Genomic DNA, 17,954 nt, shown 5'->3' on the forward strand with positions numbered 1-17,954 from the left:
CATTCTCATTTGCATATTTTCACAAAGTTCTCTTCTCTTAATTATTGCAATAGTAAGATTCTCTTGAAGTGCTTGAATGATATCCTAAGCTGCTTTTAGATCATCTTCTAGTTTGATATTTTTCAATTTCTCTGTATCATAGTCAGAAAGAGCTGCTTCAAGTTGCTTCATCATATTTTCCATCTCTACCTATGTCAAGATCTTCCTCAAGTTGTTAGGCTTCTAAAAATAGAGGACCAGGCTCTGATACCAATTGTTAGGATTCCCACAGATACTGGGAGGGGGTGGTGAATCAGTATCTAACTGGTGATTTGAATTTCTTAACTTAAAACATGTAGAACATATTATAACAGTATACCAGTATGCAAGAAATGATGAAATAAATAGAATTAAAAGCATCCACATGAAAAGCACACCATGACACAAGGATTTAACGAGGAAACCCGATGTGGGAAAAACCTCGATGGGATTTGTGACCCACAATATTCACTTACTGGCCAATAAGAGAATATTACTTACAAGAGGGGCCTGCACATGCAGGAAGGCCAATTGCCTAGAGCTCACTGCTCAATGGGAAGTCTCACTGACTTACAATGTGGATTATACAAATCCAATATCTTGTACTACTTTACAATAGCATCTATAATGCCTGATCTAGTATCAGTTTCTTCTCTATTCTTTACATAAAACCTTTAACCTATATTTCGCATAATAGGTTTGCCTAATATCTTCCTTTTTCTCGCTGACAAAATGTCTACAATGATCTCTCTTATATATAAGAGTCATTTTACAACTTGCCAAGTCGGCTTACAAAGTTTTTATAATAATAAACAAAATATAATATATCAAAATCCTGTCGGCCTCTGTGCCAGTATGCTTGCTTTCTCTGTGTCGGTGCCGGTGGTCTGAGTGCCGATGTAGAGTGTGATCTGTTGATGCCGATGAACTATCTTGTCGGTGTAATGCCTTGTTGGTGTAATGCCTTGCCGGTGCCATAGGATTGTAAGGTTGCCATCAATGACAAAACCTTCAATCACCTACAATGTCTCATTGGAGTGTGCATATGCCAACAATGGGAAGACGTCTTGGAGGATCTGTACCTATTGTTATTGATTGAATTTTATGCCTGGCATGAGTTCCTTCCACACACTCTAGCCTTAAGTTGATATCCTTGTCAGTCAATGTCTTGGTTTGAGTTGGTGGTTAGAGTTTTGTGTGGTGATGTTCGACCCTATGTTGGGTTACCTTGTGGCGTCATGAGTATTTGATTATTTAATTAATTAATATTGATTCATATAGTTTATTAATGTTAAATTAAATTAATGTATAAGTTTGATATTTAAAATTATTGGGTGATTTATTAATATTTGTTAAGCTTTGATTTATTGGTTTATGTTTATTCGGTGCTTTAATATTTATTTATTGATTTAATATTTACTCAGGTTATTTATTATTTATTGTTTAATTATTTTTGTTATCTATAGTTGTCTTTAATTTGGGTATTTATTTATATTACCCTTTGTTATTTTATTATTAGGCTTTTATATTTTATTGTGCCCAAGGTTTATTTTATTATTGATTATTTATATTATTATTTATTTCATTTTTACTCCTTAGGTTCTTTAAATATTATTTATCCTACCTACCCTATTTTATTATTGGTTGAGAGTTTTGGGTAAGTCAATTAATATTGTTTTATATTTTCTTGCCTTGAATTTGGGAAGGGGTTGGTATGAAATATTATATTCCTAATATGTTTGATTGGCTAACCTATTCTATGGTTTTTGAATAATATTCTATTTAATGAAATTTTTGAGTATTGCTGGCGGTTGGCCTTCTTAGGAAATTTAATGCGGTTGAAGATCTTGGATTTTGGACTTGGATTTTGGCTTGGCTTGGTTGGTTGTGAATTGGATTTCTCTTCTTCAGATTTTCTTGTCCATAGCTTCTACATTCTAGCTTGGTTGAAATTCTCCTTTTATTGCATTTTCTTTTGAAAAGCATGTTTGCATCGTGCCTATGAGAAGATTGTCCATCGGGAGAAATTTGGGTTACTATAGAATTAATTATATAATTTTATAAATGTAATATAGGCATATTAAACTTTGGGGAATTGATATTTTAAATATATATACATAGTTTGGATTTATTTATGTCTACTGTGAATGGCTTGGTTGTTTTTCTTGTGTATTGCCATGAGTTTCCCATGCATTGAATGTTTCCTGGAAGTCTCTATTACTACCATCCTTATGTTGGACATTGGTTGATGTGTTGTCATTGATGTCAACATATTCTTCTATGTATTCCAATGTTGTAGTTTTATTGGATGAGCTTGTGTGTTGCAGATGAGCTAATGCGGTTTAATGGGTTTTGAGATATGTATGTCTAGTTGATTCAACAAAAGTTTCAGAGGTCCGCATGTTGATTTGACTGAGTTATGAGATCCATTATTAAGGATGTTATTCAGTTGTTCATGTTATTTGGTATTTTAGTTTGTGCTTCGTATTGCTTCGGAATTGTAATATATTTATTCAGTTGTTCATATTATTTGGTATTCTAGTTTGTACTTTGTATTGCTCTGGAATTGTAATATCTTTAGTTGTGAATGTTTGGAATGTATTCTAGATATTGATGTGCATCCTCAGTTTGATTGGTTCATGATTTGGAAATCCACAAGAGAATCTTTCAAATTGACAGTTATTATGTTGGTGTTCTTGAGCTCCGGTAGAGAGATGATGATGATTTTAGTAATCTGAGTTGTTGCGGTTGTTATGGTGAAATTCACGTTGCTTGTGAATGCTTCTAGATTGTGTTCTATGCATATTGGTGGTCTGGATTGATTATTGTGTGCATTATTGAAGATTTTCTTTGTCCGGTGATGTTCTTCATGTTATGCGACATTCTTAGTGATTGTAGCATTCTATAGATGATCAAGGCATAATTTTTGGAGGTGTTGTGTATTTGCTATGGTTGTTTGGGTCCAAAATATGTATTACCTGACATCATTTTGGTCTGCATGTATTGCTATAACACGTGAGGTTATTATTTTATAATTTGTTTTAAGGGTTTGGCTGACTTGTATTTCATAGGTTGATGACTTGTATAAATAAATGTAATAATCATTGTGGGATATCATGCTATGTGCGAATATTGTATCAATCATTCATTAGAAGGGAAGTTGTGTGAAGCTATGCAAAGGAGTGTGTTGCAGAGAAGATTTGATAGTGAGCTTAATTGAAATTGTACTTAGGCATATGGAGATACTATTTTCACAGTTCATGTAATCTGGATTGGTGCCTAAATGATTTTGTAAGTCAGTGAGACTTCTTGTAAGACAGTGAGCCTTCCCCAAGGGTTGTAGTTGTAATACCCTAAAATGGTCATCTAAACTATGGGCCCCTAATCTTGACAACATCACCAAGGTCCTAACCAAAGGCAATTAAATCAACCTTGAGCACCTAATTAATTAATTTCTCAATCATTAATGTTAAAATGCAAATAAATCACTCAATATTAATTAAATGCTTATTTAATTAATTAAATAATTCTAGGTAAATCATTTTGACCAATCATCCTATTTAATTAATTAATTATCCTAGCATATTTAATTAATAGATAAATTTGCCATTTAATCACAAAAAAATGAGTTAATTTACAAAAAGAGATTAATCACAAAAAGAAGAATTAATCTACAAAAGAAAGAGTTAAATTGAAAATAAAACAAAAAAATTAGATTGAGAAAAGAAATCAAACTTAAGATATTTCTTTTTCTAAAATTGAGATAACTTGAAAAATAAAAAAAAACAATTAAATTGAATTAATCATTTTCTCTAAAATTAAAACTCAAAGCTTTTGAGAAAATAAGTTCAGTTGCATTGAAAAGGCTTTTTCTAAATAAAAATCTTGAGCAAATTAAAGAAAACTGCATAGAATCACCTATTTTTATCTCAAGTGCATGGAATCAACTAAATTTAATCTCCAATGCAAACTCAAACTTATAATCCGAATGCATTTAATCAAGCTATAATTGGAATCTATCTCAAGATTAACTGAATCTGATCTCTCAATTATTTTAATTATCCTGAAATGTGCTTTTTCTTGAATAATCTCAATCACTCATTTCTAATCAATCTTGACCGTTGGTCTCTCTTTCGAGTCTCTATAAATTCAGCATTCATATCTCATTCAAAACACCCTAGAGATTTATTGTTATTATGCAGTTTTTACTCTGGAGTCATTGCATATATTGTGCTTTGATATTATTGAATCTTAGTTTATCTTTTTACATATATAGTTTAATTATGAATGCTTAAATTCATATAGCTTATTATTCATTCATATAGCTTAATATTCAATCATCTAGCTTAATCTTGCATTCATTTAGCTTATTCTTGTGCTCATATAGATTAAATCATTTGTCTTGGTGTAGTCTAGTCACAGGTATTTCTTAGACAAATCTGAGAGCAAGTCTATACTCACATCTTTTAGAAGGCAATAGGTTGATTTGTTATGGTTTTCATATTCATGATTCTATCTGTCTAACTATGCATGCAATTACTTAATTGAAGTGTTGTGTCTTATAGCTTGCAGATTCTTATACACTTTTCACACACATAGTAGCCTTTTTGGGTTTCTTGTTTGAGCAGTCAGCTCTAGGAAGCGTCCCTAAATGCATGTGCATTTACCATTGTAATATTTACATTTACTCCTAATAGGGTATTATCTCATTGTGGGTAGGTTCCCACCGTGGTTTTTCCCTTAACTAGGTTTTCCACATCAAAAATATTGGTGTTATGTGTGTTATTGATGTGGTGTTGTTTCATGCTTTAACTGTTAAATATCATATCTAATTTGTAATTTAATTTGCTATAAGTTTTTGTGCAAATAGATTCATCCCCACTTCTCAGTTTGTTGCATTGTTGCCAACAATTGGTATCAGAGATAATTCCTCTAGAAGAAGTTTGACCAATTTGAGGAGATCCAAGATGTCAACCTTTTCTTTCAAGAAGGATAGTCTAAGATTTGATAGAATGAACTACACTCTCTAGAAAAGCCAAATGCAATATCATTTGACATGCATTGGAGAAGAGTACTGGAAGATTACTAAGAATGTATATAATGTTTCTTAGAATGGTCCTACTACTCCATATGAGATAAAGGGAGCATAATTCAATATTAGAGCTAAGGAATCATTGTTGAGTGCCTTGTCAGATTGTGAGATGACTAATGTGATGGACTTAGAGACTGTTCATGAAATATGGATAAAATTGGAGACCTTGCATGAAGGTGATAGTCATGTGAAGATGGCTAAGTTGCAGAGATTGAAGGGAAAATACGAGAACTTGAACATGAGTGAAGATAAGAACATTACTTCTTCTATGTAGAAAGTGAGTGATCTTGTGTGTGGAATCAGATGTACCGATGGAGTATTAGAAGAATCTGAGATTGTTGCTAAAGTATTGAGATCCTTGCCTCTTACTTACAAACATAAAGTTATTTCTATTGATGAGATCCGGACTGTGACAAATGTGACAAGAGACATGTTGATTGGTAAACTTGCTACTTTTGAGCTAAGTGAGTTTGGAGAATCTCTTTCTAAGATTGAATCTGCATTCAAAGCTACTATTTTTGGAAGTAGAGATATGATCCAAGAGAAATTTATACAAGAATATCTAGATATGAGAAAGAGATGAAAGAGATGGAAGATGAAGAAAGAGAGCTTGAGGAGCTTGAAGCACTTATTGCCAAAAGATTGCCTAAAGGTGCCAATAAGTATAAAGGAAATTTACCTCTTGAAATTTTTTCATGTAATAAGATAGGACATTTTGCATCAAGGTGTCCAGAAAGAGATAGAAATCCTAAGAATCCATTTAAGCCATATAAGCCTAAATATAAAAATAAGTGTTATTATGCTACTGATGAAAGCGTGACAAATGATGAATTGGATAAGGGAAATTCAGGAGATGAATTTGTGTTCATTGCTATCAAGGAAGATGATCTTGTAACTTCAAATTCTACAAGCTGCATTAGTGAGGAGAAAGATTTGGCTACTAAATTTTAGGAGAAAGATGAATGGGTAATTGACAATGGTTGCTCTCATCATATAATAGTTGATAAGAGAAAAATTATAAATTTGGAAAAGTATGATGGTGGTATAGTAAGATTTGGTGATAACAAAGCTTGTGTAATTCGTGGTAGATGTTCTATTTATCTTGATGGTAAGCACAATATTGATAATATGTTGTATGTGAAGGTTTAAAGCATAATCTTTTGAGTGTTGGTCAGATGGTTGATAAAGGATATAACTTGCAATTTAAGAGTGGCAGATGTGAGATCTTGAGTAGGTCCTGAACTAAGATTGCATTAGGTAAAAAGACTAAAGGTAATATCTTTCACTTGAATGATGGTGGTAAAAGTTGTTTGATTGCTCAGGTTGATGAAAGTTGGTTATGGAATAGAAGAATGTGTCATATAAATTTTGATTGCATGGTTAAGATAAGTTATACTCAAGTAGTGAGAGATCTATTGAAGTTAGTAAAGCCTTCTAATCCAGTATGTAAGGAATGTCAATTAGGGAAGCAAACAAGAGTTAATTATAAGAGCAAACATTATAAATCTAACGAATTGTTGGATCTTGTATATACTGATCTGTGTGGTCCTTCTAGAGTAAGAAGCTTGTAGGGTGACAAGTATTTCATGTTGCTGATTGATGATTATTCAAGGATGATGTGGGTTACCTTCTTCAGAGAGAAGTTTGAAGCATTGGAGAAGTTCAAGATTTTCAAAGCTAGAGTTGAAACCAAGATTGGATTGAAGCTGAAGTGTATGAGATCTGGTAGAGGTGGAGAATTCACTTTTAGTGAGTTTAATGCATATTGTGAAGAGCATGGAGTTAAGAGATAATTATCTACTCCTAGGACACCACAACAGAATGGTGTTGTGGAGAGAAATAATAGAATAATTCAAGAAGCTACTAGAACCATGATGATTGAAGGAAATGTTTTGCATGTGTATTGGAGAGAAGCTGTAAGTACTGCAGTATACACTCTTAACCGAATAAATGTTAAAGGTGATACTGGTAAGACTCCTTATGAGTTATGGTTTGTCATGCCCCTACTATTAGATATTTCAAAATTTTTAGAAATAAATGATATATAAAAAGAGATGAAGATCTTGGAAAGTTTGATGCTAGATGTGATGAAGGAATTTTTCTTGGTTATTCAACAAGAAGTAAGGCCTACCCATGTTAATAATAAATGATTGAGGAAGATAGTTGAAAGAACTAATGTGAAGGTTGATGAAGGTACTATAAGATAGATCAAATCTTGCGGATATAATTTTGATGATCAGGATGCTAGTTCAAATAAAGGAAAACAAGTGTAGACCGAAAGTCAAGTTCAGATTGATCCAAAAAAGTCTGAGAATGAAGAGAAAGGTGTAGAAGAAAGAGTTCAAGAGCCTAAAATTCAAGGAAAGCCTAAAACTCCTAGGTATGAGGTTGAATCATTCAAAAAATTAGATTATTGGTGATAAAAATAAATGTGTGATGACTAGGAGAGGACATGCTGAAGAAATTTGTTTGATTTCTAAGATTGAGCCTAAAAATGTTGATGAAGCATGTAAAGATGAAAATTGGATTAAAGCTATGGAAGAATAATTGAATCAGATTAAGAAAAATGATACATGGATTCTAGTTCCAAGACCTAAGGATAAAAATGTAATTGGAACCAAATGGGTATTCTAGAATAATTTTAATGAATAGGGTGAAGTTGTTCAAAATAAAGCTAGACTTGTATGTAAAGGTTATTCACAGATGGAAGGAATTGATTATGAGGACACTTTTTCTCCAGTAGCTAGAATTGAAGTTGTTAGATTAATTGTTGCCTATGATGCTCATAAGATTTCAATGTTTATCAGATCGATGTTAAGTCTATTGGCATTATTGTTGTTGATGTCAATTAGTGTTACATGGATGTCAAGAGGTTGCAGAGAAGAAGACATCAAGTAATGTGCATAACACACAGGTTATGCTATACAACTACACAAATATTATAGATTGCAGATAAACATGGGCTACAGAGTACAAGTCAGTGGTTGTGCTAATCCATATATGCCACACTGTGCACTAGATCAATTAGGTTTGATTCATGGGGATTGTAGATTCAAATATGTTGATTCATGGCAGTTTGACGAGTATGGCGGTTTGACTCGATGACCTATGTGTCTCTTCAAACTGTTGCATTTGACTGGTATGGCCAAGTTGGATTCAAGTGGTCCTCATCTGTCTAGGTGTACACAAATGTACACATGTTGGTGGCTCAGCAACTTTCTCATGTTGAGAGTGTTTTGTTCTTTAGTGCCCTTGTAATGCCACAAAGATCTGGGTTGACCATCCTACTCATCACAACATTGCAAAGAGCTGCCATCTATCTCATAACGACCAGGTGTCTTAGCATTGTTGGTCGATGCAAGCGTCAAAAGGGGTTTCTAATATTTGAATAAGTCAAAGGGTAGCAGAAATGAATTAAAGTTTGGCCAACTAAAGGTGCATCTTTTTGCACATGATGAAAAATGGACAATGACATTTTAAAGGCTGATCAAAAGATGCTTGAGAATTAGTGGCCTAGGCTAAATTATTGCCAATGTGGAAGGGTTAAAGAGTGGCCTAATTTGATGGTCCCCATGATCTCGTGATCGGAAGGTGTAGGGAATTTAAACATTGTGGCATCACAAGATGATGCCACATGTCCATGTTGAGTGGTCAGAGTTGAAGGTGGGACCCCAGAGATGAGTTGTAAGGGAGTTTTGAAGTGGATTTTTCTTGTTGGTTGAAGGTGAGGTCATTTGCCAACATGGAGCTCAATATCAAATTGAATATTGATGACTATTTGATTCACTAGCATGGAGGCAGATCTATGGTGGAGATTTAACTTAATTTAAAATTCTTTGGTGCTATTTCTTTGCAGTGATTCAAAGCAATAATGGCAGACAGGATGCGGGTCTGTCAACATAGGGTTTTCCTTATCTCGTGTGTTCCTGCGGGGATAAGGAAAGGGTTGCGGGATAACATATTTCTTGTTGAGGTGAAAGACCAAGCTTATCCCATGAGGTGAAAGCTAACAAAGAATTATGGTGTGGGACAAGAACAAGAAAAGACAAAAGGGAGAAGTGTTATCTCGTGTACACTGAGAAATCTTGCAAATGAGGTGTGAGCTAACAAAGAAGGAGAAAGGATTCTTGAAGCTTATCCCGTGATGTGTATAACATGAAGATCAACCACAGTATGAAGAGATCAATTATCCATGTGGTGGTCAACCAAGTGTGACAAAAAATGATGAACAACAAATCTGATGTCATAGATGCATGTCGATAAATGTAGAGGCTTATGTGGCAGTTGACCGATATTGACCAAATGAAGTGGATGCAAAAAATGAAGACAATTGGCCCCCAAGTGGTCGATAATGAGATCCTATATGTAGAAGGCTATGATAGTGGACTTCAATATGGTTGGTGTCGATCCTATCTAGGTAGGTCAACATAATGTATTAATGGTGACTGAGTTGCAGATGGTTGTTGGGCTCTCTTGTTCTCAAAAAAGAGAAACCCAAGTTCACCTACAAACTATCTATGAAATAGCCAATCTCAATCAATGAAATGCTTCAAGGCTTGGACAACATAACATAGGATCCTAATGATCCTACTACACTTCAAGTTCTACTAGACCTAGGGGGGACACCCTTTGATGCATAAAATACAACCAGTTACAGACATATGGCATCAACAAAAGTAGATGAATCTCAAAAGGCTCAACAACAAGGAGGTTACTATAGATGGGCTAGATCTACATTGACATCCCAACTAGATTAGAGCATGAGATAGGTGGAACATTACTACAGAATAGAAAGCAAAATATATTCTGATTTCATTTTTTCTAAAAGAAGCAAACAACTTCTAGTTATAATAGATCAGTGCCTCAACCCGAGCGTAGAGTCAATACAAAAAACCACAAATGGAATCTAAGATGCACATCAGATTCATTGAAAAAGATATCCCCGTATTAATGGCTGACATTAATACATTCTAGACTCAATCAAAGGATCATACTTATCCAAACATTGACTCAAATCCAAAATTATTGTTCACATAATTTAAACTCTTCCTTGAAGAGTACCTAAGAACACCCATTACACTCCCACTTTGAGAGAACAAACCCAAACTCCCTTGAAGACTGAATTTATTGAAAATAAAGAATTCCTAAAGACAATCCAATGCAACTGTATATATATGCCTTACATATATGTGACCTGCAACTAAGAAAATGATGCTCTGCAAAATGGGAGATTGTTAGACAAAAACCTGTGGTCGTATAGCACATAAGAAGCACAAGAAAAAAAGAGAAATGTTAGTGTTAATCAACCAGATACTAATCTAAGCAGGCATACCAATAGAGACACTAAAAACATAATGAAGCATTTAACTATGAAAATAAATGCAAGAAGACATGTCCAAATGCCTTCCACCATGCTTGTAGCTCCTCCTCCCTTGTTCCTTTCCTCTCCAAGTTCCAAATTAGTGTAGCTCTTAGTAGCTTATTGCACAATGGATGCCTTATGGAGTTTCAAGATTGAAATGCTTTAACTGTGCTATGCAAGTGTAAAACAAACTAGTTATGATATGCTATGAAATGAACTAAGATTTATTTTAATCCAAAATGACAATATATTAGTGATTTAAGCTACATACCCTTCTCTAAAATTGGCTATAAGTTAAATGCATATAAGTTTTCAGGATCTAGATTATGAAGAAATGAGCTCTATTTATAGGTAAAATGGAGCAATGGATGGTTGAGATTGAGTAATCTCAATAAGGGTCAGAATTTAATGGTTTAAGATCTATGTGAGAACTTTCAACCCAATCCCAAGATGACAAGTGTCAACATGAGAGGGGTTGAGGGGGGAGGGAATAAGCATTAAATTCTTGACATGACCTGAGGGTTAACTTGGGAGGTAAGGTTAATTTTGAGTTGAGTGAATAAATTCATTATTCAAAGAATAATTCTTTTATCCAATGGATAAGCTCTTGTGAAAGAGTTAGTGAGGATAACCATGGTCAAAGTAATAAATGTTTGTGGAGACACATGGGTTACATGAGGGTTGAGTTAGGGGTCAAAGTTCCTAACCATGGGTGCAAGTGGATTTAACCATAAATGGTCATGTAAGAGCAATTAGTGGTTTGGAAGACTTTAGAGGTTAGCTTGTTGGACACATAAAGCATTAAATGCTTTTCAAAGACTTTAGAGTCTATGAGAAGTGACGCCAAGTTTCTTAGGAATGTGACAATACTTAAGGGATGGATTAGGCTAATTAGGAAGGGGTTTAGAAGAATCTAGAAGGGGATTAGGATTGCAAGTGGGTTTGGTGGGTGAGGGAAAATAAGATTTTTATTAAAATAAAATTCATTTATTTCAACAAATAGGTGCAAGTTACATTTTTAGGAGAATGCAAGTGGGGGGGATTTAATGATTTAAATAAATGTTTTATTTAATTTTTTTTAAAGAAGAAAGGGGATTAAATGAAATAAATAGAATTTATTCATTTAATTGATTGTGAATTTGGTTTAATGAATTAATTAAAATAAATTGAATAATTTATTTAATTAATAGAAGAATGTTTGAAGATGAATTAATTAAATGTTAATTTAATCAACTGATGGCTAGTGGGTTTTTAATCAAATAAATAGCAAATATTCATTTAATTAAAATGGACAGATTTATGTGACTACAGAAATAATCTGCAAAACGTATCTACTCAATGACAAAAGAATAGGAACATCAACCATTACAGCTAAAAAAATTACATGCAAAAATGGAACCCCTCTTGGAAATCTCCTTCAGAGAATTTCTCCAAAAAACTGGAACCCTTCTTGGAAATTTCCTTCGAAGAATTTCTCCAAAAAAATGGAACCCTTACAATGAGAAGAAACTCAGAATAAGAAGAGAGAAGAATTTTGGATTTAGTCCCTGAAAATGACAACTGCCAAATCTTTCAGCATTAACTGCTCACACACTTGGCCTATAGAGAATCCTCTTTGACAAACTGAAAAATCCTTCTAAAATCCTGAGGCAACTGCCCTTGAGATACTAGACATGTGCAACAACTGACTACAGAAACAAACCTCTTGGATCGAGAGCTTTCCAACGATATATAACACCTATATATTCGGGCAAAAAATAACCCCTCAACCATCAATCCCTCTACAGGCCAGCCATTAATTTCTCTTGCAGATCAGTCAGGGACAACAATCATTTAAATTTTTGAATTTTTTGCACTATATCCAAGACTATATCATTTAACTTTGACTTTTTCCATTTTCCTCCTTTTGCACTCCACCACGGGGCACCCCCTTATTGGCTCTGGGGTCCCTATCCTGCCACCTCGGCACGGCCTGGACTCACCATCAGAATGGAGCTCTTCCTTGTCACTGGGTCGCGAGGGATATGCCAATGAGTGGTTTCTCATCACAACCTAGCGACCACTATTGATCTTCCTTGATCCTTAACTTGTCCCTTTTCTGCATGTGATTTGTCATTGATCTATGAGGATTAACCAATGAGCACTTTCCAATCGTGGATCAGCAACCACTGTTGGATCTTTTGCACCACCGTCTGATCTTCCTTGATCTTGCTCAACCTTTACCTTTCCTAAGAGGCTCCCTTTTGCCATGTGTCACTCTTTGGTTTGTCTGCACATCCATATGGCCACCATCTATGCACCACCTATCTATCACATGTCTGCCACTTGGACCTGCCACTTCATCTTCGTCGGACCCACCACTTTACCTAGGCCCACCTTGTTGCCTAGTCGCTATGGATACTCGAACAAGTAGTTTCGTATCATGACCTAGTGACCACTGTTGGATCATCTCGATCTCCATCTGATCATCTGCGATCTACTCGGCCTTTAAGTTTCCTTAGCTACTCTTGTGCCAGGTCCCAGCACTTGGTCACCATGTCACGAGGGTATTCATTTCGGGTACTTGACAACCACAGTACATCGATAGTCATTGATAGTCCCAGAATTTTACTCCATTGTTGATCTTCCTTAGAGCTGTCATGGGATCTTCTCAATTTGCACGACCTTTAGCCTCTTCTCGCTAGCCTATCCCAATATTTCAGATGCCTTGAGATGTGGGCACACGTAGGGTCCACTGGACCACGAGCCACCTCTTGCCAAAACCCCTCAACCTTTGACACTATAGAAGTGTGGGGTTTTGTATTAAAAGACAAAATATTTGCTTCCCACAATTAATGTGGGATAAATTTTTATGCCTAGGAGTTTGTTTCTTTTGTAAACCCAGTTTGGTGCCCAAGTAAAAATGCTTTACACAAGCCGATTGCATTTGTTTTGAAGTTTTTTAGATGCCTTGACCTTTTGACAAGCACATGAGGAGAATGCCACCAAGGGGGAAGTGGAACTGGCTTTATTTTTTATGTCCTCAAACTAGGCGATTCAGGTTGAATCATCAAGTGCCATTCTGAAAGTGTAGAGCAGAATTTAAAATGGGCCTCTCAAATTCACCAAATTTTTATGAGTCCCAACAGGCTTGAGGAATTTGACATAGGCAAAATCAAATTTGTTAGACAGATTGGAGTTGCTAAAAATAGAAACTTAGTACAGAGAATGATCAAAAGAAAGATTGGATGCATTTATTTCAGGTAGCTAATCTGAGATCTTATTCAAGATAGAATAAAATATTTTAGTTATAGACCTCCAAGACAACTGACTTGAATAAAATACTCAAGTCTGTAGCAGAAAAAAGATCTAATGTGTACAAAGATGATCAAACCTAGTAGTAGTTGTAAATGTGATTTGACATTGGTTGGTGGAAAACAATGATATACACAATATATGCTGAGGAAATATGTTATTGTATAGATAGTATTAAAGTAGAACATGTAGGGCAGTTGAGTGTAGCTACCAAGAGAGGAAACAGAGAATTTTGAAAAGAAATGTTGTAACAGAGGAAGAGGAAGAGGAAGAGACAAAGACAAAACCTGAAACATTGAAAGAATATAAAAAGGCAAAAATTTGTAAGTGTTACAAAACACATTTGTAATAGGTGCATAATTTTTATTTGTAATCACATTCACTATAAATCTCTGAGTGGGTGCTCAGAGTAGGGGTAAGTTCTCCTTTGAGTAGGTTCTCATTAAACTAGGGTTTGATGCTCCTTGAGTTGGGTCTCCTTGGGTTGGTGCCCTAAAACATATTGTAAACTGTTATTTACTATGAGGATGGATTGGAGTAGCAGACTCCAATAGCTATTGCCATCGAGGTTTTTTCCACATTGGGTTTTCCTCATACATCTGGTATTATGTGATGTGCTCTTGTGTGTGTGTGTTCTCAATTAATTTACAGTAGTAGTATTTGCACACATATTTAAAATTTTTTAAATACATTGATTCACCTCCCTCTTAGTGTCCATTTGTGTTCTTTAATTGGTATCAAAGCCTTAGGTTCCCTTATAGTAAAAGTTTTCTCTAGCTTGGGTAGATCCTACTTAGTGAACACAATGGCTAGAAATGAATCCTCCTCTAAAGAACCTATCTTTGATGGTACCAACTTTGCCTTCTAGAGAAGAAGAATGGAAACTTACTTGTCCTCCTTAGGCTTTGATGTTTGGATGTCAGTGAAGAGTGGTTACACTATTCCTCAAGTTCCTCCTATTGACCCTGATGCTAAAAGGGAATATGAGAATAATGCTAAAGCTAAGAATGTAATCTTAAGTGGTCTATCAAATACAGAGTTTGTCAAAGTCATGCTTTGCACATCAGAAAAAGAAACTTGGGACAAGATACAAAAAATATATGAAGGAGATACTAAAGTGAAAGAAGCCAAACTGCAAAATCTAAGAGCTTAATTTGAAAGTCTAAAAATGAAAGAAGATAAGATAGTTGATTATCTGCAAAGAGTGGATGAGACTGTGAGTGCTATAAGAGGACTTGGAGAGGAAGTCAAGGATGAAGTTACTGTCAAAAAGGTTCTAAGATCATTAACTTGAAAGTATGATACAAAACTCTCAGCTACTGAGGATGCTAAGGGCTTAACGATTTTCTCTATGAATGAATTTTTTGGCTCTCCCTCTCCCTATGAAATAAGAACAATAAGTGCTAAACCTTCAAAGAGAGAATTTTCCTTAAATATCACATAGAAAGGAAAAGAACAAGCCACAAATGAGGACAAAAATGATTCTGATGCTGCTATAGCAAATTTTGTTAGGAAACTCAAAAGAGGCTCAGGAAAGTACAAAGGTAAGTTGTGTTTCGAATGTTTCAATTATGGGAAGATTGGATATTTTGCATCTAAATTCCCTTATGGAGAAAAGGATGAAGATGAAAATAAAACCATGAATTCTTTTGGCAAGAAAAAGATGAAGAACTCTTATAAGCAAAGGAGAAGAAGTTTTAAGAATATGAGAAGTCTTTACACTTTTGAAGATGATGCCTTTGATGAAGAAAGCCTGTTTGAAGATTGTTCTAGTGAAGATGGAAGAGAAGTTAATCTCTTTATGACACAAGGAGAGTTATTTGATGAACATATTTTTGATGATGAAGAAGAGGAAATAGAAGTTGAAATAGATCTTGAAGGAGAACCTATGAGTGCACTAGAGGAACTTAGAAAAGTAAGAAGACAATATAAAAAGCACAAAAATGTTGTTGCTAAAGAACAAGAGCTGTTAAACAAATACCTTGAGGAATCAAAGAAAATAATTTATGATTTGAAGATTCATTTGGAAGAAGAAAAGAGGATGTATGCAGTGACGAAGTCAGATTTAGAAAGAAAGGATAAATATTATCAATAGTTAGAGGAAGAGATTGTGAGTCTCTAAAAAGAACTTGAAAAGAAGAAAGATGAAGTATACATGAGGATTAAGTATGATGGCAACACCAAAGCATTAGACAAAATGTTAAATAAGGAGAAGGACAACAAGGACATAAATGGAGTTGGATTTGAAAATACACAATGTTCTAATAGTAAAGATTCATCAAACAAGGAGATACTCTTCACCTCTTCAAGTGAAAGTGAAGTCAAACAAACATTCATAGTCAACAAGCACAATGAAAAAAAGACATATGATGTTGCTACAAAGAATCAATCAAGGAACCAATATGCTAATACTAAAAGGAAAGCCAATGTTGATAATGGAGGCTTCACAAAGGTCAAGGATACATGAAGGGTGACCTTAAGAAGACCAAACTATGCTGCTCCAAGGAGACAAATGAGAAACAACTTCAACAATGATTGGTATGTACCTCAATTCCATGTCTACTACTATAAATGTAATACTTATGGTCATAAAATTGTAGAATGTAGGCTTTTGCATAGGTCTCCTTCTAGTTTTGAAAGTAGAAATCAATTTGTTGCTCTTAGGGATATTAATTTTGTTTGTTATCATTGTAATGAGTATGGTCATAGGAGTTATGAATGTAGGAGAAATGTATCTTAGTCGTACAATAGATTTTCAAATTCATCTTTCAATGTAAATGTAAAATGCTATCATTGTCAAAACTTGGGAAATATTGTAAGCTTAGGATAGCTAAGCACAACTGAACCTAATGCAAAATCATAACAGATGAGACAACAAAAAAGAAGAAAGAAAAAAAACAAGTCTGGGCAGAAAAGGATAAAGATAAGACTGAGTCAAGTTTCATTGTTCAAACTGTCCTACATGCTGAAAGGAAAAATTTGTGGGTAGTTGAAAGTGGGTGTTGCAACCACATGAGTGGTGATAAGAAGAACTTCATCAAATTAGAAGACTGGAATGGTGGTTCTATGAGGTTTGGAGACAACTCATCAATCAAGATAAAAGTCAAGGGCACACTTAATATTGATGGAAATATGAAATCTCATGATTTATATTATGTGGAAGGTTTGAAACACAATCTGCTAAGTGTGAGTCAAATGTGTGACAAAGGATATAAGTTTAAATTTGATTCCAAAGGTTGTGAAATTAGAAAAGAATGTAGTGGTAAGTTGGTTGCAGAAGGTAAAAGGACAGATGGAAATGTATATAATCTTAAGGAATGCTTTGAGTCTCAATGTATGATGGGACAAGTTGATGAGAGTTGTCTATGGCATAGAAGACTAGGTCACATCAATTTTGATAACCTTGTCAAGGTAAGAAAGAAAGGGTATGTAAGACACATACCTCAAATTATTAAGCCAACAAATACCTTCTATGATGAGTGTCAAAAAGGAAAACAAACCAAGGTCAGCTTCAAAACAAAAGAATATTCTACCACAAGGCTTTTAGTTCTTGTGCATACAGATTTGTGTGGGCCTACAAGAACAAGAGCCCTAAATGGAGAAAGATACTTCATGCTACTCATAGATGGCTTCTCAAGGATGACATGGGTTACCTTCTTGCGAGACAAATCACAAGAATTTGAGAGATTCAAGGTCTTAAATAAAATGGTTGAGAAGGAGAGTGGTTACAAGCTGAAATGTCTAAGATTAGACCGTGGAGGTGAGCTCACATCAAATGAGTTTGAAGACTACTATGAGAGACATGGAATCAAAAGAGAATATTCTACCCCTAGGACACCACAACAAAATGGTGTTGTGGAAAGAAAGAATAGAATAGCCAAGGAGATGGCAAGGACAATGTTGAATGAAGCTAATTTGCCTGATTTTTATTGGAAAGAGGTAGTCCACACTGTTGTATATACATTAAATAAAGTGAAATTAAGAGTAAACAATAGAATGACATCCTAAGAACTATGGTATGATAGAAAACCCTCAGTCACGTAATTCAAGGTGTTTGGTAATAATTCTTTATCAAAAGATATGAAGATGGATTATGAAGTTTTGATTCAAGAAGTGATGAAGGTATCTTCTTGGGGTACTCTACTGATAGCAAGGCCTTCAAGTATTTCAACAAAAGAGTGAAGAAGG

The sequence above is a fragment of the Cryptomeria japonica genome, chromosome 1 (genome assembly GCF_030272615.1).
Source record: "Cryptomeria japonica chromosome 1, Sugi_1.0, whole genome shotgun sequence".
Lineage (NCBI taxonomy): Eukaryota > Viridiplantae > Streptophyta > Pinopsida > Cupressales > Cupressaceae > Cryptomeria > Cryptomeria japonica.